Source organism: Felis catus, chromosome E3 (genome assembly GCF_018350175.1).
Source record: "Felis catus isolate Fca126 chromosome E3, F.catus_Fca126_mat1.0, whole genome shotgun sequence".
NCBI lineage: Eukaryota > Metazoa > Chordata > Mammalia > Carnivora > Felidae > Felis > Felis catus.
Window position 1 is genome coordinate 40271870 of NC_058383.1, and position 25153 is coordinate 40297022.

General features: G+C 43.1%; 1 long non-coding RNA gene across 4 annotated transcripts in view; it reads right to left on the bottom strand.

Moving 5' to 3' along the window:
• LOC123382547 overlaps window positions 1–25153 on the bottom strand; it is an 85616-nt gene that overhangs the window by 59033 nt on the left and 1430 nt on the right. For all 4 annotated transcript variants that reach the window (XR_006591069.1, XR_006591070.1, XR_006591068.1 and 1 more), the window contains exon 2: window positions 24990–25142. This is a non-coding gene — a long non-coding RNA (uncharacterized LOC123382547). The remainder of the gene's footprint in view (window positions 1–24989; window positions 25143–25153) is intronic.

Genomic DNA, 25153 nt, shown 5'->3' on the forward strand with positions numbered 1-25153 from the left:
CCTTTCAATCTAGTACAGTATACCAGACCCTAGAGGGCGCCAAGGAGCTCAAGAGAGTATATGGGTTGGGAACAGTTGGGTGTATGTCCGTGACCCTCTTATTTACTTCCCGGAGGTCTTGTACCGGTCGGTAGTCATTTGTGTGAGGCTTTTTGACCGGCAGTAGGGGGATGTTCCAGGGAGATTGGCAAGGAACTAGTACCCCCACGCTTCATAGTCTCCGGATGTGTGGCTGGAGCCCCTTCCGGGCCTCCTGAGACATGGGGTATTCTTTGATCCTTACCGGACTCTCTCCTGGCTTGAGCTCTACCAGGACTGGGGTCCTGTGAGCGGCTAGTCCTATCCCCCCATCTCTGCCCAAACCGAGGGGAATTCTTGAAGCCATCTGTCTATAATATCCTCTCTCGGGAGCGCCTCCTGGTGGAGGCGGTATTCATCCTCCAGTTTCATGGTCAGGACCTGGATGGGGGTGACCCTTGCCATCCGTGACCTGAGGCCCCCCTTGTCTGAAAGTTATCTGAGCTCCAATCTTGGTCAGTAGTCCCATCCTAACAGCGGGTAGGGGCATTCTGGTATTACCATAAAGGAGTGGGATACCCGGCCCGACCCCAAATCTACCGTTTTTCGGGTAGTCCATGAATACTGGCTCATACCAGTTGCCCCTTGGACCCAGGACTTCTTGCTGGCTAGTTTTCCTTGTGGGCTGCGGAGGACCGGATGTTGTGCTCTGGTGTCAGCAAGGAAGTCAACAGGGGTCCCCTTCACTTTCAGAGTTACCCTGGGTTCAGGGAGAGGGTCCGAACCCCGACTCCCCTAATCACTCAGTTCATCTAGCTCTAGGACGTTTACTCGATCAGTCTTGCCTCCCTTCCCGCTGGCCCTTTTCGGACAATCTTGGGCCCAATGCCCTATTTCCTTGCAGTATGCGCACTGATCCTTCTGTAGCCTCTGCTTCCCCCGCTTGGTGGTTCCTTTACCTTTTCTTGCGTCGTCTGCCAGCTGCCGGAGACGGCGGTCTCGTTCCTTGGGGGAGTCAGCAGTGGCAGCTAGTAGTATTCTGGCCAGGTCTCGTGTCTGCTTCCTGCTGGTAGCCGCCATGGCGCGAGCCTGCTTGTCCTCAGGAGGCTCCGGGTTGTTATATACCTTTTCGGCTACCACCAGTAAGTCCTGCAGACTTTTTCTCCTAGTCTATCTATTTTCTGTAATCTTCTCCTAATGTCTATGGCCCACTGGTTTACAAAGGTCATGATAACAGCTGCCTTGCTTTCCGGAGCCTCTGGATCCATGGGGGTATAGGTAGGGAATGCCTCCATGATCCATTCTAAAACGGCAGCCGGAGATTCATCTTTTCCCTGTTGCACATTTCCTACTTTGGCCAAATTGGTTGGCTTTCTAGCAGCCATTCGGAGACCCCCCCATTAGAGTCTGGCGGTAGACCCGGAGCCTCTCCTTACCTTCTGCCATGTTGAAATCCCACTGGGGCCGAGTTAAGGGGGGGAAGGAGGCATCTATCTGAGCCTGGTTGGTGGTGGGATTCCCATCTGTGTCCGGAACTAGTTTTCGGGCCTCATTGAGGATTCTTTCTCTTTCTTCAGTCATGACAGGACCTGCAAAAGCTGCTGGCAATCGTCCCACTGGGCTGATGGGTAAAAAGAACAGAGTCTAGTAAATGAATAAGCCCTGCCAGTTTCTCAGAAAACTTAGGATTCAGAGCTTTCCAACTGTAGAGGTCACTAGTGGCAAAAGGCCAATAGTGATGGGGCCGATTCCCCTCCGCGTCTGGGGGTCCGGTGGCTCGCAGGGGCAGAATAGTGGAGTCGGCGGTGGAGGCGGATTGCTCCCTCTGAGCCCTTTGTCTGGTAAGGGGTGGGCTTCCCACTGGAGCGTTTCTACCTCCCGCTCTCGGAACAGCGTCTGCCTCCCCCGGAGGGGGAGGATGGTGTTCCCCCGGCTTCCTAGGGTGGTGATACAGGGGAGGAAAAATTAGCTCTTCTTCAGTCCCCCCCTGCAAAGCAAGAATGGGTTTTGGCTCCGGAGGGAGTGGGGCCAGGAAGGGCTTAAGCCAAGAGGGTGGGCAGAGGGGTAGTCTGAGTCTGTCCCATAAGGTCCGTCCAGTAAGTCCACAGAACAAAACAGAAACACAGAAGCAGACCAACAGAGGGCCCTTAGAAAGTCTTCCAACTCCGTGGAAGCAAAGCTGAAAGCTAGCTTAGACCTTTGAGGGGACTCCACGTCCCTCCAAAACCGAGAGCTAGACAATGGCCTCACGCCGACCAGCGGGAGAGACCCGCCTCGTCTCAGACCTTTGAGGGGATTGCACGTCCCCCCAAAACAGATGAGGGGATTCCACGTCCCTCCAGAAGGGAGAATCGGAACGTCTTCCGAAACTCCCGGCCCGTGGTCCTCCAGTGCGTCCACTTAGACCGCGTCGGGCACTACCAGAATTTCAGAAATGAGCTCACACAGAAAAGACGGAACAAACAGACACTAACCGTGGCCAGTCAGGCTCTCTGGGTCGGGGGGTCCCTCGGGGGTCTTGGGGATCCCGGACGAGCCCCCAAATGTTATGCCCAGAATTCGTGATCCCCAAAGACCACCAGGGAGCTGAGTCCGATGTAAAAGCAAAAGAGCCTTTATTCGAGCTAGCTCGAGCTCAATCCCCTACCTGCCCCAACGTAGCGGTGAGATACCAGGGAGAGAGAGCGAGTTTCAAAATCACAAAGGTTTTATTGGGGCCTAGGGGCAGTTGGTGAGGTGATGGCTGTGGCCTCAGCCGATTGGCTGGGGAAGTATCCCAGTCCTGTTAGGCAGGTGAGGAGGGCGATGCTCAAGGGGAGGAGGCGTGGTCAAGGTGACGGACACAGAACAAGATGAAGTCGGCCGGCCGACTTTTTTGAAAGCTCCTTTCAAATCCTGAAGTGCGTGGGTGAGATGAGTCTGTCTGCCCGTGTCTCAAAAATCCAAAATAATAAGACATTTAAAAAATTAATAACAGCAGAGTAAGCAGATCCTGAGCGCACCCTGTCCCATGTGTTCAACTACATAACATCCACATCCAAGTCCATGGACAAGAGAGCGATCCACAGACTGGCAGAAGAAACTCCACACCTAAATACAGAGAAGCTGCATCAGAAAGGTTAGGAAGGTCAGAAAGGTGGAGGCTGGCTGCCTGCAGAATGGGCAGAGAAAGTGAGCCCTCACCCCAGGGAGCTCACCCAGTGAAGACTAATCTCCATAACATTTGGCATTAAAACCCAGCAGGGCTGAATTCCCTTGAGTTCAGATCCTGGAGCTTTGGAGGTCAGCTGACCCAGCACTGGGTGATATAGGAGGATGAGTGCTAGCCAGGTCCCTGCCTGTGTAGACAGGCAACGTCAATGTGGCATTTTACACAATGCCGAGGCAACAGGAGACAGATGTATTCATGCTGATTCCTGAGTGTGTTGGAGGACTTCAACAGTGAGGGAGCTCACAGGCACCATTTTTCTCCCCCAGCCTCCCAGAATAAGCACAGAAGCACCCACCAGAGGCGGAGGCTGCACAGACACTTGCTACCTAACCCGTTAGCAGCACGCCAGTCCCAAGGGTTCACGGGGGGACTCACCACACCAAGTCTGCTGGTCTCAGGGCAAACATTCTTAAAACCACAAGGGCACCCTGTCCGACAAGCTGCATGCATAGCTGCCACAGCACGCTGTGCACATCTGCACCTCACCCAGCTGTGCACATCCAGGCACCCTCATCTCTCTCACCCAGCCACATGTCCCCAGGCACAGACATGCTCTGTGCATATCCTCACGCCCCTAGCTTCCACCGCTGGTCCACAGCCCGGAGCCACCGAAGGACATCGGGAAACCTGGCATAGGACTAGTAGCCTTGTGCAATTTTCCTAACACTCCTGCCCTGCTCCCAAGTTACCCAGCGGGCATACCACCCCACAGCTGGCCTGCCTGGGTCCCACTGACACCACTGAGTGTAAGCACAGCCCACAACAGGCACGCAATCAGTGCAGACATCTACACTGAAAGGAAAAGTAACCCAGACACAACAGCATGGAGTGAGCAATACCCATGCAATATCCTCCTGAAGGTCCAGGTCCTATAAATGGAGACGTGCACTACTCAGGACCCCAGGACCTCTTTTTCAGACCGTCGTTAACTTCAAGATCAGAAGGCACAGCTGACTTTCTTAACACAGAGAAATAGAGCCAGAGACACAGACAAAATGGACACACAGAGATGTTTATCCACAATGAAAGACCTAGTCAAAGTCCCAGCCAGAGATCTAAGCCAAAGAGATATAAATAATATTCCTCATACGGAATTGAAAGGAATGATCATAAGGACACTCACTGGAGTTGTGAAATGAGTAGAAAAGTGAGATCCCTGACATGGAGATAAGAAATAACACAGCACACATTGAGGACACAACAAAGGAGAAACACGCTAGCTGGAATGAACAGAGGGACGGAAGAAGCAGGCGAACAAACTAGTGACCTCGAAGACTGAGTGTTGGAAATGAATCACACTGAACCAAGGAGAGCACAGGATTCTGCAACGTGAGATGAGACTAAGGGAACTCAGTGACTACAGGAAAGATAATAATATTCATATTGTAGGACTCCCAGAAGGAAGAGAATTTGGGGCCGAAAATTTATTTGAGGAAATAATAGCTGAAAACGTCCCTAACTGGGGGAGGGAAACAAACATCCACATCCAGGAGACTAGAGAACTCCCATCAACATCAACGAAATCAGGCCAACACACAAACATATTGTAACCAAACTTGCAAATTACAGTGACAGTAAAGAAAAACTCTGCAAAGCAGCAAGACAGAAGACCTCAACTCAGAAGGGAAGACCCATAAGGCGAGCTACCCGATTTCTGAACAGAAACTCGACAAGCCAGAAGCTAGCGACATCACATATTCAAAGTGCTGAATGGAAAAATCAGCAGCCAACAATATTCTATCCAGCAAGGCTATCCTTCAGAATGGAAGGAGACACAGACTTTCCCAAACAAAAACTAAAGGATTCTGTACCACTAAACCCGTCCTGCAAGAAATATCAAGAGGGATTCTTTGAGTGGAAAGGAGAGACCAACAGTGACAGTTTAGAGACAGAAGACACAAATCAAGTAAAAAATGAATATGTCTGCAAAACAAATCAGTTAAGGAACTCAGAGAAATGGATTTGAATTGTAATAACCTCTACCAAAAACCTAGGGAGGAGAAAATAATGGGTGCGAAGGTAAATGACCATCAACTTAATACAAACTGCTAAATGCAGAAGAGGTTATATAAACACCTGACAGTGACCATATGCTAAAATCAATCATAAATATGCTAAGAACAGAGATAAGGAAATCAAACTATATCACTAAAGAAAAGAAGCAAAACATGAAAGAAAGGCAAGAAAGGATCAGAGAAAATCATTAGAAACCACAGCCAAACAGGCAATAAAATGGCAATACGTACATCCATATCAATCATTACTTTGAAGGTAAATGGAGTGAATGCTCCAATCTAGAGACGCAGGGTGTAAGCATGGATGAAAAAACAAAACCGATTTGTATGCCTATAAGTGACCCACTCTACACCTCAAGAATGATAGTGAGAGGATAGAGAAACATTGCACACATTAATGTCAAATGAAACCTGGAGTAGCAACACTTGTATCAGAAAAAAATACACTTAAAAAAAGTACATAACAAGAGAGAGAGGAGGACACTGTATAACAGTAAAGGGTACAACCCCAAAAGAAGATATAACAAGTGTAAATGTATCCCACAATTCGGTGGGATTTATTTCCAAGCTGCCAAGGTGGTTCAATATTTGCCTATCAACCAATGTGACACATTACGTCAACAGGAGAAAGGATAAGGACCACACGATCGGGGCACCTTGGTGGCTCAATCCTTTAACAGTCTGACATCAGCTCAGGTCATGACTTCATAATTCGTGAGTTCGAGTCCCGTGTCAGACTCTGTGCTGAAGGCTCAGAGCCAAGAGCCTCCTTCGAATTCTGGGTTTCCCTCTCTCTCTGCCCCTCCCCTGCTTATGCTCTGTCTCTCTCAAGATTAATAAACTTTAAAGGAAAAGAACCCTACGGTCATTTCAATACACGCAGAAAGGAGCATTTGACAAAGTACAACATCCACTCAGGATTATAACCCCCCTAAAGTAGGTTTACAGGAAACATACATCAACGTAATAAAGGTTATCTATGAAAACCCTGCAGTTATAATCCACCTCAATGGGGAAAATCTGAGAGGTTTTCCTGTAAGGTCAGGAAGAAGACAAGGATGTTTACTCTTACCACTTTTAATAAATTACTGGAAGTCCTAGCCACAGCCAGCAGACAAACGAAATGGAACTAAAGTGAAATAAATAAAATAAAACAAAATGAAATGAAATAAAATAAAATAAAATAAAATAAAATAAAATAAAATAAATAAAATAAACAAAATAGAATAGAATAAATAAAATAAAATAAAATAAAATAAATAAAATAAAATAAAATAAATAAAATAAAATAAAATAAATAAAATAAAATAAATAAAATAAAATAGAATAAATAAAATAAAATAAAATAAATAGAATAGAATAGAATAAATAAAATAAAATAAAATAAATAAAATAAAATAAAATAAATAGAGTAGAATAGAATAAATAAAAGAAATAAAATACAATAAATAAAATAAAGTAAAATAAATAAAATAAATAAATAAAATAAAATAAATAAAATAAAATAAAATAGGATAGAATAGAATAAAATAAAATAAAATACATAAAATAAAATCAATAAAATAAATAAATAAATAAATAGAATAGAATAGAATAAAATAAATAAAATAAAATAAATAAAATAAAGTAAAATAAATAAAATAAATAAATACAATAAAATAAAATAAATAAAATAAAATAAATAAAATAAAATAAAATAGGATAGAATAGAATAAAATAAAATACATAAAATAAAATAAATAAATAAATAGAATAGAATAGAATAAAATAAATAATATAAAATAAAATTAATAAAATAAATAATACAATGCAATAAAATAAATTATAAAACAACTCCAAATCTGGAGGAAGTGAAACTTTCACACTTTGCAGATTACATGACACTATATAGAAAAACCTAAAGAGTCCCCTCAATAACTGCTAGAACTGATAAATGAATTCAGCAATGTCACAGGATACAAATCACTGTGCAGAAATCTGTTGTATTTGGAGAAAACACTACTGAAGCAGTAGAAATAGAAATTAAGAACACAGTCCCATTTACACTTGTACACCAAATAATAAGATGCCTATGAAGAAATCTAACCAAAGTGGTGAGTGACCTATACTCTGAAAAGCATAAAACAGTGATGAAATTCAAGATGACACAAAGACATGGAAGGACATTCCATACTCATGGGTCGGAAGTACAAATATAGTGCAAATGTCTCTACTTCCCAAAGCAATGGACACAATTAATGCAATTTCCATCAAAATACCAACAACATTTTTCACAGAACTAGAGCAGTCCTCAAATGTGTATGGAACCACAAAAGACCCCAGTCTTCAGAGTGAACAACCTTGATGTGAAGTGGTAATTATGGATGGCGTTATGCCTCTGGATCTTCTGCTCCAAAACACGGTAACTCTGGCCTAGGCATTTGAAGAAACGGTAGACATATCCCAACCAGGGATCATTTTACAAAATACATTCTACACACGTACCTTCAAAACTTTGCAGATTATGTAAAATATGGAAAAATCTAAAAATTGTCATGACCAAGTGGAGCCTAAGGAGACAGGATGACTCTAATGTGCCAGCTGGGATGAGTCTGGGACAGAAGAGGTTCAAACCGAAGCGATCTGAATACAAATATAAACTTTAGTTCATACTACCATATCTCTTCGGGATACCGATTGTGATCATGTACCAACTCATATGACATCCATAGTCAGAAAACAGTCTGTTGTATGCAGAGACTCAATAATATCTTCCCCATTTTTCTGGTAACTAGAAACCCATCACGAATGAAAAGATTTTTAGTAATCGTGGTTTTATGTTTGCGACACATGATATTATATGATTAGTTCTAATATTAGTTACTAGTGATGGCCATGTACCTATTCTTGTTGTTCTTAGTATTGTTTAAAAAAATTTTTTTTTCAATGTTTATTTATTTTTGGGACAGAGAGAGACAGAGCATGAACGGGGGAGGGGCAGAGAGAGAGGGAGACACAGAATCGGAAACAGGCTACAGGCTCCGAGCCATCAGCCCAGAGCCTGACGCGGGGCTCGAACTCACGGACCGCGAGATCGTGACCTGGCTGAAGTCGGACGCTTAACCGACTGCGCCACCCAGGCGCCCCAGTATTGTTTAATTGAAATAATAACATTCACGGTAGAGAAAACTGAATGCATGATAAACACTTCATAGAAACATCTGCTTTACATACTTTAAGATAATAACGTATGTATATACCACTCTATTATGTGGTATGTAAATTAAGTGTTTTTCTGATCTTGAACGAGCATGTCATTGAAAGGCTTTCCATAAAGGTGGTTATCCTGGATAATGAATGATACTCAGATTTTACAGGATATACTTCACTTCCTGCCTGAACACTGTCAAAACTAAAAATGTACACACGGCCAGATGAATCATTGTGACTGGCTCACTGATTGTAAAGAATCCTTGGTTTAATATTTTCACACATATTTTTTTATCAGGAATACAAAAGAATCAAATGTTTCCAAATCAAAGAGATATTCAAAGACTGGAAGAACAATAGGGAATTCGAGGGGTTTCAGAAGGATAAGATGTGACCATGAAGTGGCAGTCACAGGCAAGCAGCTTTTTCTGGTCCACTTTGACAGGTTTGCATGAGGATATGTGACTTGCCAAAGGGTAAGTCCCAGAAGTACCAGAGGGAAAGACAACGCTTTAGGGAGAGGTGACTTGGAAAGGGTGCTTCTGTGCCTAAATGGTGGCTCAGCAACCTCGCTGGGGGTCGGTCCCTGGGTGAAAGACATCGAAAGGCCAACAGTAACCTAGACTCCCAAAGATCTTAGTAACATAGATCAAAGTAATTTAGAGCCACAAAGATCTTAGAGCCACAGAGTTGATCTTCCTCTATGATTAGGAGAGAGTTACAGTGTCACAGGATATGATCATTGGGCCGGCAGTAGATGGCTAAAATATTATTTAGGGCTATACATGTAATAAAAAATGTATACATAAAATTTGGCTTTGGAATGTTAAGAAAAATCACAGGCCCAGCATGGAGTTCCTTATGCTAAGGTCCCATGTCACTAAACCCAATTTCATTCCTGTAGGAATGTAACCTTTAACCAGTCAGCAAAGAATTTCCTAGCCAGTGCTGGAAATATAGCTCATAGATCCTTGCCATTCCCCTCAGAGAGGCAGTCTTGCCTAAATCAGGTATTCCATGCTCCTAATTTTTTGAAGTTTATTTATTTTGAGAGAGAGAGAAAGAGGGCACATGCAAGGGAGGGGCAGGACAAGAGGGAAAGAGACAATCCCACGACCAAGAGGTCATGATCTGAACCAGGATCAAGAGGCAGACACTTAACCAAGCCATCCAGGCACCCCGAGAATGTGGAGTTTCAAAGGTTGGAAGCCTTGGCTGGGACACAGCCCTGAGGGCACTGGCCTACTCCTGAAGAGAAGGCAGCCAACAACTGCCTAGTAAGGCAGATGGCATGGAAACAGTGATCTGGACAAAGCCTGGTGCACACAGTGGGGAGATTATACACTCATCGTGGAGACCATCCCTGAGAAGCAGTGTTCACAACGAGGGGACAGAGAGCTAGGACAGAGGAGCTGCATGGGGCCATTTCCCTGCTCTGCCCCCTGCCCCCTGCCCCCCAATAAACACAGAGCCATCTGCTGGAAACAAGGCAGTTCCCACCCTGGCTGCCTAAGCTGCTTACACCAACCCCACCTTCCTGTGCTCTGGCAAGACTGGTCATTCAGGGTTGCCTCAGTCCCAGTGGAGCTGGCCCCTTCCCCAGAAGACCAGGTGAAGCCCATGACCACACCACCTCTCTTGACCAAAGAGTTGTGCAGGGCTTCACTTCTAGGAGCGGTCGTTTCAAGTCTCCTTTCGCAAGCAGATCAGAGCAGACCTAGATCAGACTCACCTCATTCTGGCCAAGGACCCTACCTTGCCCATACAACTGACCTGAAGGATAGTGCAGCCAGAACACAAAACAGTGCACGCAACACACACCACAGACACTCCGTGAAGTGCCAGGCCCTGGACACTGGATGACCTCCTCTTCATAAAACCATTCAACTCACAGGCAGGTAACACAATGAGCTTTGGTAACACAGAGATGGCAAATACTCAACCAAAATTCCAAGACGAGAGGAAGGCAACCCAAATGAAAGAATAAGATAAGGTCATGAGCAGAGAAATGGAGGGAACACTTCCAAACTCATTCTATGAGGCCAGCATGGCCTTGAGTCCAAGCTGGACAAAGACCCCACTAAAAAGGAAAACTACAGACCAATTTCCCTGATGACCATGGATGCAAAACATCTCAACAAGGAGTGGCAAACTGGATCCGACAATACATAAAAAGAATTATTCAGCACAATGAGGAGGATTTTATTCCTGGGATGCGCAACCGATTCAATATCTGCAAATCAACTGATGTGGTATATCACATTGATAAAAGAAAGGATATCAACCAGATGATCCTCTCAATAGATGCAGAATAAACATTTGACAAAATGCAGCAGCATCCTTTCTTGATGAAAAAAAAAAAAAAAAACCTCATGAAAGGAGGGATAGAAGGATCGTGCCTCAATATGAGAATGTCCAGATACGAAAGTCCCACAGCTAATAACATCTTCAATGGGGAAAACGTGAGAGCTTTCCCCCTAAGGTCAGGAACACGACAGGGATGTCCATTCTCAGCACTGTTATTCACCATTCTGTTGGAAGTCCCAGCCTCAGCAATCAGACGACAAAAAGAATTACAAGGTGTCCAAGTTGGCAAGGAGGGGTCAAACTTTCCCTCCTCACAGATATGATGCTCTCCGTGGAAAATCCAAACGACTCCACCAAAAAACTTCTAGGACTGATACAGGAATTCAGGAAAGTCTCAGAATATAAAATCAATATACAGAAGTTGATTGCATTTCTATACACCAATAATGAATCAACAGAAAGAAAATTAAGGAATTGATCTCATTTACAACCGCACTGAAAGGCATAAAATACCCAGGGATAAATCTAACCAAAGAGGTAAAAGATCAGTACATTAAAACAATAGAGGGGCGCCTGGGTGGCTCAGTCGGTTAAGTGCCGACTTCGGTTCAGGACAGGATCCCGCGTTTGTGGGTTTGAGTCCTGTGACGGGCTCTGTGCTGACAGCTTGGAGCCTGGAGCCTGCTTCAGATTCTGTGTCTCCCTCTCTCTGCCTCTCCCCTGCTCACGGGCTTTTGCTCGCTCGCTCACTCTCTTGAAAATAAATAAACAGTAAAAAAATTAAAAGAACAAACCATACAACATCTGTGAAAGAAGGTGAAGAAGACACAAAGAAATGGAAAAACATCCCATGCTCATGGATTAGAAGAACAAATATTGTGAAAATGTCAATACTACCCAAAGCAATGGACAAATTCAATGTAATTCCTATCCAAATAACACCAGCATTCTTCCAGAGCTAGAACAAACAATCCTAAAATTTGTATGGAACCAGAAAAGACCCCAAAGAGCCAAAGTAATGTTGAAAAAGAAAAAAACAAAACTGGAGACATTACAATTCTGGACTTTACGGTGCATCAGGAAGCCGCAATCATCAAGACAGTATGGGACGGGCACAAAAACAGACACATAGATCAAAGGAACAGAATAGGGAACCCAGAAATGGACCCTCAAAATTATGGCCGAGTCATCTTTGACCAAACAGGAAAGAATATCCAAAGGAAAAAAAGAGTCTCTTCAGCACATGGTACTGGGAAAAATGGACAGTGAGAAGAATGAACCTGGACTATGTTCTTAAACCTCTGGGTCTCTCTCTGTTTCTCTCTCTCTCTCTCTCTGACTCTCTCTCTCTCTCTCTCACACACACACACCTCAAAAGGGATGAAAGATCTAAGTGTAAGACAGGAGACCATCAAAATCCTAGAGGAGAAAAAGGGTAACCTACCTCTTTGATCCTGACTGCAGCAACATATTGCTTGTCAAGTCTCCAGAAACAAGGGCAATAAAAACAAAAAGGAACTATTGAGACCTCAAGATAAAAAGCTTCTGCACAGCAGAGGACACAGTCAACAAAACTAAAAGGAAACTGAATGGAAATGGGAGAAGATATTTGCAGGTGACCTATCAGATAAAGGGTTACCATCCAAAATCTATAAAGAACATATCACACGCAACACCCAAAAACCAAATAACCCCGTGAAGAAATGGGCAAAAGACATGAGGAGACACTTTAACAAAGATGACATCCAGATTGGTCATACTTGAAAAGATGCTCAACCTCATTCGTCATAAGTGAAATACAAATCAAAACCACAATGGGATATCCCCTCACACCTATCAGAATGGCTAAAATTAACATCTCAGGAAACGACAGGTCTTGGCAAGGATGCAGAGAAAGGGAACGCTTTTGCAATGCTGGTGGGAATGCAAAGTGGTGTAGCCATTCTGGAAAAGAGTATGGAGAATACATATTACCTCTTCCTTAAATGGATGGTAGAATTCATCAGGGAAGCCCTCTGGCCCTGAACTCTTGTGTTGGGGGAGATGTTTTTTTTTCTTATTGATTTGATTTCTTTCTGTTTTCAGATTTTATGTATCTTCCTGTTTCAGTTTTGGTCGTTTTTGTGTTTCTAGGAATGTGTCCATTTTTCTCAGAGTGTCCAATTTGTTGCATATAGGTCATAATATTATCTTCTAACTGTATTTTAGTAGTGTTGGCTGTTGTTTCTCCTTTCTTATTTGTGATTTTCTTTATTTGAGTCCTTTCTCTCTTCTTTGTGAAAACTCTGCCTAGGAGGTTTTCATGTTGATTACTGTTTTCAAGGAACCAGCCCCTGGTTTCATTGATTTGGTCTAGTGTCTTTTTGGTTTGTATATCTTATTTCTGCCTTAATCTCTATTATTTCCTTCCTTCTGCTGTTCTTCTCATTCCTTTAGTTGTAAGTTAGGAGGGTTTGAGATTTTTCTTGCTCTTTAAGGTAGGCTTGTATTGCTATATACTTCCATCTCAGATTGCTTTTGCCACATTCCAAAGGTTTTTACCAGTGTATTTTCATTTCCATTTGTTTCAGTGTATTTTCTCATTGATTTCCTATTTGACCCATTCATTTCGTAGCATGTTATTTAACCTCCCTTTATTTGTGGCCTTTCCCCGTGTGTGTGTGTGTGTGTGTATGAGTGTGGTTAACTTCAAGTTTCCTAGCTTTGTGGTCAGAGAAGATGCTTGGTCTGATCTCTGTCTTTGGGTACCTGTTGAGGTCTGACTTGTGACGTAGAATGTGATCATTTCTGGAGAATGCCCCATGGGCGCTTGAAAAGAATAGGTACTCTGCCATTTTAGTATGGAGTGTTCTGAATACATCTGTTAAACGCATCTGGTCCAGTGTGTCATTCAAAGCCATTGTTTCCTTGTTGATTTTCTGTTTACAGGTTCTGTCCATTGATGTGACTGATGTGTTAAAGTCCTCTCTTATCGTTGTATTATTATCAATTCCTTTATGATTTTCTTAAGTGCTTTATATGTTGGTGACTGCATATTGGGCGCATCAAAATTTACAACCATTGGATCTTCTTGTGTGGCTGTCCCCTTTAGTATGAGATAGTGTCTATCTTCATCTCGTTACAGCTTTATTTATTTTTTTAATATCAGTCTTAGTTGACATATGGCACATTCTCTGTTTCGGGCGTAGAATCCAGTGATTCATCCCTTACATATGACACCCAGCACTCATGACAACAAGTGCTCTCCTTAATACTGGTCCACCATCTAGCCCAGCGCCGACACATCTCCCTCTATCAACCCTCACTCTTCTTCTCTACGGCTAAGAGACTCATGTGGTTTGTAACCACTCTTCTCTTTTCCTGCCCCCTTCCCATGTTTTCATCTGTTTTGTTTCTTCAATTCCACACGAGTGAAATCATATATGTGTCTTTCACCGATTGACATATTTCACTTGACATAATACATTCTAGGTCCATCCACATCGTGGAAAGTGGCAGGATTTCATTCTTTTTGAAGCTGAGTTACATTTCATTGTATATACGTATGTATATATGTATGTATATAAGAGCATACATGTGAGTACATATGCGTATACATGCACACACACACACACACACACACACACCCCACAAGTTCTTTATACCTTCATAGTTGATGGGGCTTTCTCCATAGTTTGGCTACTGTTGATAATGCTGCTATAAATGTTGAGTGCATGCAATTTTACTACTGGGTACTGACCCAAAGGGTACCAAACTATAGTCTCGGTTTTAAAGTTTATTTTGCCTAATTCAAGTCTTGCTACTGGCTTTCTTTTGACATTGTTGTCATGACAAATGTTTTTTCATTCCCTCCTTTTAAATCTGCAGGTGACATATGTCCAAATAAGGCTTGGTAGGCAGCATCTAGATAGGCCTTGTTTTTTGTTTTTTTTGTTTTTTTTGTTTTTTTTTTTTTTGTCCATTCTGACACCCTACCCTTGTCTTTTGATTGGAGCATGTAGTCGATTTACATTCAGAGTAATTACTGATAGGTATATATTTAGTGACATTCTACTAGTTGTTTTGCCATTGTTTCTTGATGTTTTCTCTCATCCTTTCTTGTCTGTAACACTTTTGGTCTTTCATTTCCACTCCAAGAGTCTGATTTAAATATTCTTTTCTTTTTACTGGTAGTACATTTCTTTACTGATTTCTATATTTCTTCTTTGTTAAAATTTAAGCCCAAGTTAGTTACCTTATAGTGGAATACAGTTTCAGGATTAGAATTTAGTGATCCATCAATTACAAAATATATCCAGTACTCATCCCAAGTGCTCCCCACCCCCCCGAGTGCCCATCACCTATTTAGCCCATAGCCCTATTCAGAAACGTTCCTGGAGTCCTGAGCTTCTTCCCTCTATTTAACAGTCTCTTATCGTTTGACTCCCTCCCTGTTTGTATCTTATTTTTGCTCTCCTTTCACTATGTTCATCAGTGTATTAAATTCCACACATGAGAGAAATCATATGATGTGTGTCTTTCTCTGACATATTATGGTTAGCATAATAAAGTCTGGTTCCATCCACCTTGTTGCAAATAGCAAGATTCCACTCTTTTTGATCGCCGAGTCATATTCCACTGTATGAATATACCACATCTTCTTTATCCATTCATCTCTCAATGGTCATTCGGGCTCTTTGCATAATTTAGCTATTGTTGATAATGTTGCTATAAACATTGGAGTGCATGTGCCTCTTCGAGTTAGCGTTAGTGTATCCTTTGGATAAATGCCTATTAGTGCAATTGCTGGGTCGTAGTGTAGTTCTCTTACTGTTTTTTGTAACGAATCTCCATACTCTTTTCCAGAATGGCTACACCACTTTGCATTCCCACCAGCATTGCAAAAGCGTTCCCTTTCTCTGCATCCTTGCCAACACCTGTCGTTTCCTGAGATGTTAATTTTAGCCATTCTGATAGGTGTGAGGGGATATCCCATTGTGGTTTTGATTTGTATTTCACTTATGACGAATGAGGTTGAGCATCTTTTCAAGTATGACCAATCTGGATGTCATCTTTGTTAAAGTGTCTCTTCATGTCTTTTGCCCATTTCTTCACGGGGTTATTTGGTTTTTGGGTGTTGCGTGTGATATGTTCTTTATAGATTTTGGATGGTAACCCTTTATCTGATAGGTCACCTGCAAATATCTTCTCCCATTTCCATTCAGTTTCCTTTTAGTTTTGTTGACTGTGTCCTCTGCTGTGCAGAAGCTTTTTATCTTGAGGTCTCAATAGTTCCTTTTTGTTTTTATTGCCCTTGTTTCTGGAGACTTGACAAGCAATATGTTGCTGCAGTCAGGATCAAAGAGGTAGGTTACCCTTTTTCTCCTCTAGGATTTTGATGGTCTCCTGTCTTACACTTAGATCTTTCATCCCTTTTGAGGTGTGTGTGTGTGTGTGAGAGAGAGAGAGTCAGAGAGAGAGAGAGAGAGAAACAGAGAGAGACCCAGAGGTTTAAGAACATAGTCCAGGTTCATTCTTCTCACTGTCCATTTTTCCCAGTACCATGTGCTGAAGAGACTCTTTTTTTCCTTTGGATATTCTTTCCTGTTTGGTCAAAGATGACTCGGCCATAATTTTGAGGGTCCATTTCTGGGTTCCCTATTCTGTTCCTTTGATCTATGTGTCTGTTTTTGTGCCCGTCCCATACTGTCTTGATGATTGCGGCTTCCTGATGCACCGTAAAGTCCAGAATTGTAATGTCTCCAGTTTTGTTTTTTTCTTTTTCAACATTACTTTGGCTCTTTGGGGTCTTTTCTGGTTCCATACAAATTTTAGGATTGTTTGTTCTAGCTCTGGAAGAATGCTGGTGTTATTTGGATAGGAATTACATTGAATTTGTCCATTGCTTTGGGTAGTATTGACATTTTCACAATATTTGTTCTTCTAATCCATGAGCATGGGATGTTTTTCCATTTCTTTGTGTCTTCTTCACCTTCTTTCACAGGTGTTGTATGGTTTGTTCTTTTAATTTTTTTACTGTTTATTTATTTTCAAGAGAGTGAGCGAGCGAGCAAAAGCCCGTGAGCAGGGGAGAGGCAGAGAGAGGGAGACACAGAATCTGAAGCAGGCTCCAGGCTCCAAGCTGTCAGCACAGAGCCCGTCACAGGACTCAAACCCACAAACGCGGGATCCTGTCCTGAACCGAAGTCGGCACTTAACCGACTGAGCCACCCAGGCGCCCCTCTATTGTTTTAATGTACTGATCTTTTACCTCTTTGGTTAGATTTATCCCTGGGTATTTTATGCCTTTCAGTGCGGTTGTAAATGAGATCAATTCCTTAATTTTCTTTCTGTTGATTCATTATTGGTGTATAGAAATGCAATCAACTTCTGTATATTGATTTTATATTCTGAGACTTTCCTGAATTCCTGTATCAGTCCTAGAAGTTTTTTGGTGGAGTCGTTTGGATTTTCCACGGAGAGCATCATATCTGTGAGGAGGGAAAGTTTGACCCCTCCTTGCCAACTTGGACACCTTGTAATTCTTTTTGTCGTCTGATTGCTGAGGCTGGGACTTCCAACAGAATGGTGAATAACAGTGCTGAGAATGGACATCCCTGTCGTGTTCCTGACCTTAGGGGGAAAGCTCTCACGTTTTCCCCATTGAAGATGTTATTAGCTGTGGGACTTTCGTATCTGGACATTCTCATATTGAGGCACGATCCTTCTATCCCTCCTTTCATGAGGTTTTTTTTTTTTTTTTTTTTCATCAAGAAAGGATGCTGCTGCATTTTGTCAAATGTTTATTCTGCATCTATTGAGAGGATCATCTGGTTGATATCCTTTCTTTTATCAATGTGATATACCACATCAGTTGATTTGCAGATATTGAATCGGTTGCGCATCCCAGGAATAAAATCCTCCTCATTGTGCTGAATAATTCTTTTTATGTATTGTCGGATCCAGTTTGCCACTCCTTGTTGAGATGTTTTGCATCCATGGTCATCAGGGAAATTGGTCTGTAGTTTTCCTTTTTAGTGGGGTCTTTGTCCAGCTTGGACTCAAGGCCATGCTGGCCTCATAGAATGAGTTTGGAAGTGTTCCCTCCATTTCTCTGCTCATGACCTTATCTTATTCTTTCATTTGGGTTGCCTTCCTCTCGTCTTGGAATTTTGGTTGAGTATTTGCCATCTCTGTGTTACCAAAGCTCATTGTGTTACCTGCCTGTGAGTTGAATGGTTTTATGAAGAGGAGGTCATCCAGTGTCCAGGGCCTGGCACTTCACGGAGTGTCTGTGGTGTGTGTTGCGTGCACTGTTTTGTGTTCTGGCTGCACTATCCTTCAGGTCAGTTGTATGGGCAAGGTAGGGTCCTTGGCCAGAATGAGGTGAGTCTGATCTAGGTCTGCTCTGATCTGCTTGCGAAAGGAGACTTGAAACGACCGCTCCTAGAAGTGAAGCCCTGCACAACTCTTTGGTCAAGAGAGGTGGTGTGGTCATGGGCTTCACCTGGTCTTCTGGGGAAGGGGCCAGCTCCACTGGGACTGAGGCAACCCTGAATGACCAGTCTTGCCAGAGCACAGGAAGGTGGGGTTGGTGTAAGCAGCTTAGGCAGCCAGGGTGGGAACTGCCTTGTTTCCAGCAGATGGCTCTGTGTTTATTGGGGGGCAGGGGGCAGGGGGCAGAGCAGGGAAATGGCCCCACGCAGCTCCTCTGTCCTAGCTCTCTGTCCCCTCGTTGTGAACACTGCTTCTCAGGGATGGTCTCCACGATGAGTGTATAATCTCCCCACTGTGTGCACCAGGCTTTGTCCAGATCACTGTTTCCATGCCATCTGCCTTACTAGGCAGTTGTTGGCTGCCTTCTCTTCAGGAGTAGGCCAGTGCCCTCAGGGCTGTGTCCCAGCCAAGGCTTCCAACCTTTGAAACTCCACATTCTCGGGGTGCCTGGATGGCTTGGTTAAGTGTCTGCCTCTTGATCCTGGTTCAGATCATGAACTCTTGGTCGTGGGATTGTCTCTTTCCCTCTTGTCCTGCCCCTCCCTTGCATGTGCCCTCTTTCTCTCTCTCTCAAAATAAATAAACTTAAAAAAATTAGGAGCATGGAATACCTGATTTAGGCAAGACTGCCTCTCTGAGGGGAATGGCAAGGATCTATGAGCTATATTTCCAGCACTGGCTAGGAAATTCTTTGCTGACTGGTTAAAGGTTACATTCCTACAGGAATGAAATTAGGTTTAGTGACATGGGACCTTAGCATAAGGAACTCCATGCTGGGCCTGTGATTTTTCTTAACATTCCAAAGCCAAATTTTATGTATACATTTTTTATTACATGTATAGCCCTAAATAATATTTTAGCCATCTACTGCCGGCCCAATGATCATATCCTGTGACACTGTAACTCTCTCCTAATCATAGAGGAAGATCAACTCTGTGGCTCTAAGATCTTTGTGGCTCTAAATTACTTTGATCTATGTTACTAAGATCTTTGGGAGTCTAGGTTACTGTTGGCCTCTCGATGTCTTTCACCCAGGGACCGACCCCCAGCGAGGTTGCTGAGCCACCATTTAGGCACAGAAGCACCCTTTCCAAGTCACCTCTCCCTAAAGCGTTGTCTTTCCCTCTGGTACTTCTGGGACTTACCCTTTGGCAAGTCACATATCCTCATGCAAACCTGTCAAAGTGGACCAGAAAAAGCTGCTTGCCTGTGACTGCCACTTCATGGTCACATCTTATCCTTCTGAAACCCCTCGAATTCCCTATTGTTCTTCCAGTCTTTGAATATCTCTTTGATTTGGAAACATTTGATTCTCTTGTATTCCTGATAAAAAAATATGTGTGAAAATATTAAACCAAGGATTCTTTACAATCAGTGAGCCAGTCACAATGATTCATCTGGCCGTGTGTACATTTTTAGTTTTGACAGTGTTCAGGCAGGAAGTGAAGTATATCCTGTAAAATCTGAGTATCATTCATTATCCAGGATAACCACCTTTATGGAAAGCCTTTCAATGACATGCTCGTTCAAGATCAGAAAAACACTTAATTTACATACCACATAATAGAGTGGTATATACATACGTTATTATCTTAAAGTATGTAAAGTAGAGGTTTCTATGAAGTGTTTATCATGCATTCAGTTTTCTCTACCGTGAATGTTATTATTTCAATTAAACAATACTGGGGCGCCTGGGTGGCGCAGTCGGTTAAGCGTCCGACTTCAGCCAGGTCACGATCTCGCGGTCCGTGAGTTCGAGCCCCGCGTCAGGCTCTGGGCTGATGGCTCGGAGCCTGGAGCCTGTTTCCGATTCTGTGTCTCCCTCTCTCTCTGCCCCTCCCCCGTTCATGCTCTGTCTCTCTCTGTCCCAAAAATAAATAAACATTGAAAAAAAAATTTTTAAACAATACTAAGAACACCATCATTACCTGATACCAACACCAGATAAAGCCTCCACCAAAACCGAAAACTGCCGGGGCTCCGGTGTGGCTCGGTAGGTTTACCGTCCAACTCTTAATTTTGGATTAGGACATTATCTTGCGGTGCGTGGGTTTGAGTCCCACATTGGACCGTGCATTGACAGTGTGGGGCATGGCCAGGATTCTCTCTCTCCCTGTCTCTCTGCCCCTCCCTCACTTTTAGGTACTCTATCTAAGGAAGGAAATAAACATTTAAAAATATGTTAAAAAATTTTAAATAAAACTGCAGGCCAACAGCCTGATGAGTATGTATGCACAAATTCTCATTAAAATACCTTCAAATTAAAGTCAACAATACATGAATAGAATCATTTACCATAATCAAGTGGGATATATTCCCGGGCTGCAAGGGTGGTTCCACATTCACAGATCAATCAACATGATGCACCACAGTAATGGAAGAAAGGATAAGAACAATATGATGCTTTCAACAGATGCAGGAAAACCATCTGACAAAATGTCACATCCATTCATGATAAAAACCCTCAGCAAAGTACATTGAGACTCAACCTACCTGCAAATAATAAAGGTCATCTAGGAAAAACCCACAACTCATCTCAACCTCAATGGGGAAACATTGAAAGTGTTTCCTCCAAGGTCAGGGAGAAGACAGGAAAGACCCCTCTCACCGCTAGTATTCCACATAGTACAGGAAGTCCTAGCCACAGCAATCAGACAAAAAAAAGAAACGAGGCATCCAAATTGGCAAGGAAGAAGCAGAACTTTCGCTGTTTGGAACCGACATGATGCTCTCTAAAAAAAACAGGAAAGACTCCCCTGAAAATTGCTAGGATTGATATACGAATTCGACAAATCACAATATGCAGAAATCAATGTACAGAAATCTATTGCATTTCTGTAGACGAGTAATGAATTAACAGAAGAGAAAGTAAGGGATCCATCCCATTGACAGGTGCACCAAATACCCCAAGATACCTAGAATGAACCTAACCAAAGACGTGAAAGACCTGTACTCTAAAGGCTGTGAAACACTGATGAAAGAAATGGAAGAGGACACAAAGAAAAGGAAATAGATTTCACCCTCATGGATGGGAAGCAGAAAATACTGTTAAAATGTCTACACTCCTCAAAACAATCTGCATATGTAATGAAATCCCTATCACACTAAAAAAACCATTTGTCACAGAACTACAACAAATAATCCCAAAATTTGTATGGAACGACAAAGACCCCAAACAGCAAAAACAAAATTGAAGAAGAAAACGAAAGCTGGAGGCATCACAATTCCAGACTTCAGGTTGTATTAAAAAGCTGTACTGAACAGACCAGTATGGTCCTGGCCAAAAACAACATCATCATCAACAACAACAACAACAACAACAACACAGATGCAAAGATCATTAGAACGGAAATGCAGAAATGAACTCACACCTATATGGTCAATTAATTCTCAACACAGCAGGAAAGCATATCCAATGGAAAAAAAAAAAGGTAGTCTGGGGACACATGGGTGGCTGCAAAGCGTGTGACTGTGGGTTCAGCTCAGGTCATGATCTCAGGGCAGTGCAGAGCATGTGTGGGATTCTCAGTCCCCATTTCTCTCTGCCCCTCTTCTGCATTCTCTATGTCTCTCAAATATAAATACATACACTTAAAAAAAATCTCCTCAACATATGGTTTTGGAAAAACTAGACAGCAACCTGCAAAACAAAACAAGACCAACAACGGACCACCTTCTTACAACATACACAAAAGTAAATCCAACATGGATAAAGACCTATGTGTGAAACCTGAAACCATAAAAATCCCAGAGGATAATTAACACAGGCAGTATCTTATTTGACAATGGCTGTACAAACGTCTTGGCAGATACATCTCCTGAGTTGAGGGAAACACAAGCAAAAATAATGGGACTTCGTAAAAGTAAAAAGCTTCTGTCACAAAGGAAATAATCAACAAACCTAAAACACCTACAGAATAATATTTGTAAATGACATCTGATAAAGGTTTACTGTCCAAAATATATAAAGTCACGCAGCACCCAAAAAAGGAGAAATCTGGTTAAAAATGGGCAGAAGACACGAACGGACATTTTCCCAAGGAAGACATACACATGGCCAAAGCCATGTGAAAAGATGCTCAACAATACTGATCTTCAGGAAAATACAATTCAAAAGTACAACGAGATAGCACATCACATCTTTGAGAATGACTAAAATCAATGAATGATGAGACAGCAGGTGTTGCCAAGGATGTGAGGAAAGAGAAAACCTCTTGCACTGTGGGTAGGAATGCAAACTGGTGCAGCCACCTGGAAAACATCACGGAGATTCATCCAAAAAAAAAAAAAAAAAGCAAATGGAACTACCTTACGATCCAGCAATTTCACTACGAGGTATTTCCACAAAGAATACAAAAATAATCCTTCAAAGGGATACATGCACCCTGATGTTTACAGCAGCATTTTCTACAACAGCCAAATTACGGAAAATTCCCGAGTATCCATCAACTGATGAATAAGTTGAGATGTAGTGTATGGAATGTAATATTATTGAGCCGTAAAAACAGGAAATCTTGTCATTGGCCACGAGGCGGAGGAGCGACAGAATGTTATGCTAGGTGAAAAAAGCCTGTCAGAGAAAGACAAATACCAGATGATTTCACTAACACGGGGAAATGAAACAAAACAAAGGGGGGTGTGTGTGAAGGACCCAGTGACAAACAGACTCTTCACTGGGAAACGAACTGAGGGCTTCCACAGCGAGGTGGGGAATGGGTGAAACAGCTGCTGGGGATTAAGAATGCCCCTGGGATGAGCACCAGGCGACGCGTGCAAGTGTTACTCTATATTGGACACCTGAAACTAATATTCCACTGGGTCTTCACTCACTGGAATTTAAATTAAAAGGTAACATAAGGTTAATGACACCTACCTACCAGGTTTTCTGTAGTTTTCAATCACTTCACTAGGTTGGAAAAATAACCATGAAATTTTTAAAAAAGGATGTATGATGTGGGGGACAGTTTGTGCCCTTACCTCGGTCTCTGGTTCCAGCAGGACGCAGAAACTGGGTCCCAGCTCATTCTTCTAGAAGGTCCTGAGATGAGCATTTCATGTATTCACGTCCTAACGGAATGCAGCTCCCGTTCCTCTGAATTTCTGTCAGGGTTTCATCCCGGAAACAAGCCTGAATCCGGAACAAACCATCGACTGCATCAATGAGGTGATGTAGTGGGACCCCGCAATCCATGAGTCCTTCAGTGAAATATGTCTTGTTCAAATACTGTCTGGGAAGGGGAGGAATGAAACATGGGAGTTGCCCAGCAACCAGCTTGCCCAGGGCAGCCACCCAGCGCCCCCTCCTCAGCACTCAGCACAACAAGGCAGCTTCTCCCCGGTGACTCAGGAGATGCCAAGTTGCTGCAAAGCTCCCAAGGTCTCCCCTGGGGTGGGCGGCAGAACGCCCTGGAAAGGCAGCTCTACTCTCTGTCCTGAGGCAGCAGCAGAGGCCCTGAGTCCTCTGGGAGCAACAGGGACCCTTCCTGCTCTCAGGTGCCCTGGGTCAGAAAAGCCGATGGTGCGCCCTCTGCTGGCCATCACTGTCCAGGCAGAGGAACCCGCCCCTCCGGGTCTGTGGTGCTCGAGCTCTCTCTGCTGGCCACCATGGGAATTCCTGCAATGTTGAAGGCCCGGGGGGCCCAGCTGAGGGACCGAAGGTGCTCTGGGCAACCCAGCCTGTTCTCCACATTGGGAAGGGTCTTAGTGACAGGGCCTGGGACACCAAGAAATCTTTTCCTTCTCCTTTCTTGTGAGGGAAGAATGAAACCGAATTTATTAACGTAATGACATCATTTGTAATGCTTTAAGCAATGTTCCCAGAAAAATAGACCGCCAAATTACACATGCTGAACAAGAGGTAATGGTGTTGACCACCTAAGTGTTTAGGTTAGATAAAGAATGGACACCTTTGAGAGAGAGAGACCGGCTTCCAGCTATGGAATGAATGAGCCTAGGGATACAAGGGACAGCCAATGGAAGAGAGTCCATCCTGTAATAATACTGTTGCATGCTTTCACAGGATAGCTACACTTGTGCTTAAGTACAACATAATTTATAGACATATGGAAGGACTACAATGTATGCCTAAAACGAATACAACAAATGTCTGAAGAATATTTCAATTAAAAGTCGACATCCTTTATGCTATCTTTAATTTGTCTTTCTTTGCCAATAAACTACCATTCCTGGGGCGCTTCGGTGGCTTACTTGGTTCAGGGTCCGACTTCCACTAGGTCATGATCTTGCAGCCCATCAGTTTGAGCCCCGCGTCAGGCTCTATCCCGAAAGCTCAGAGCCTGGAGCCTGCCTCAGATTCAGTATCTCCCACTCTCTCCCCCATCCCCAGCTCGGGCTCTCTCATAAAAGGAAAAAGAAACATTAAAAATGAAAAATCATTCCTAATTTAGAATCTGTGAAATTCTGTCTATACCAGATTCTCCAACATGACCATCTTGACGTTTAGAGCTTATCTGAAAAGTCACTAATAATATCTGATGACACATATGTGACAAGGTCAGCATGCAACTTACAGGGAGCTGCACATCTGTTGTGAATTTATGACATGCATCCGTGGCTTATATTTCCCATGAAATGTGCTTTAGGGATACGGATGGATGAAATAATGTCCATCAGTCGTGTAGGTCAATTTCCTACAGGACCATCATGCCTTCAATTAGTAATTGCCATCTCTTCAAAATGAAAAGAAAGCTGGGAAAAGGAATTGTCTTTGAGGGATGTAAGAGAAGACTATGGTGTTTTAAAGGTTCACCTACCTTCTGGAATCCTCAGATTGGTTGTGGACAGGACCATAGCAACCCACGATTTGGATGCACACCGCTCGTTCCAGAGGGAGAATACGGACCTTCTTGTCAAATACTTTTTATCACTATCAGCCGTTCAACTCTGCCAGGTGCAGACTGCCGGACCTGGGGGCAAC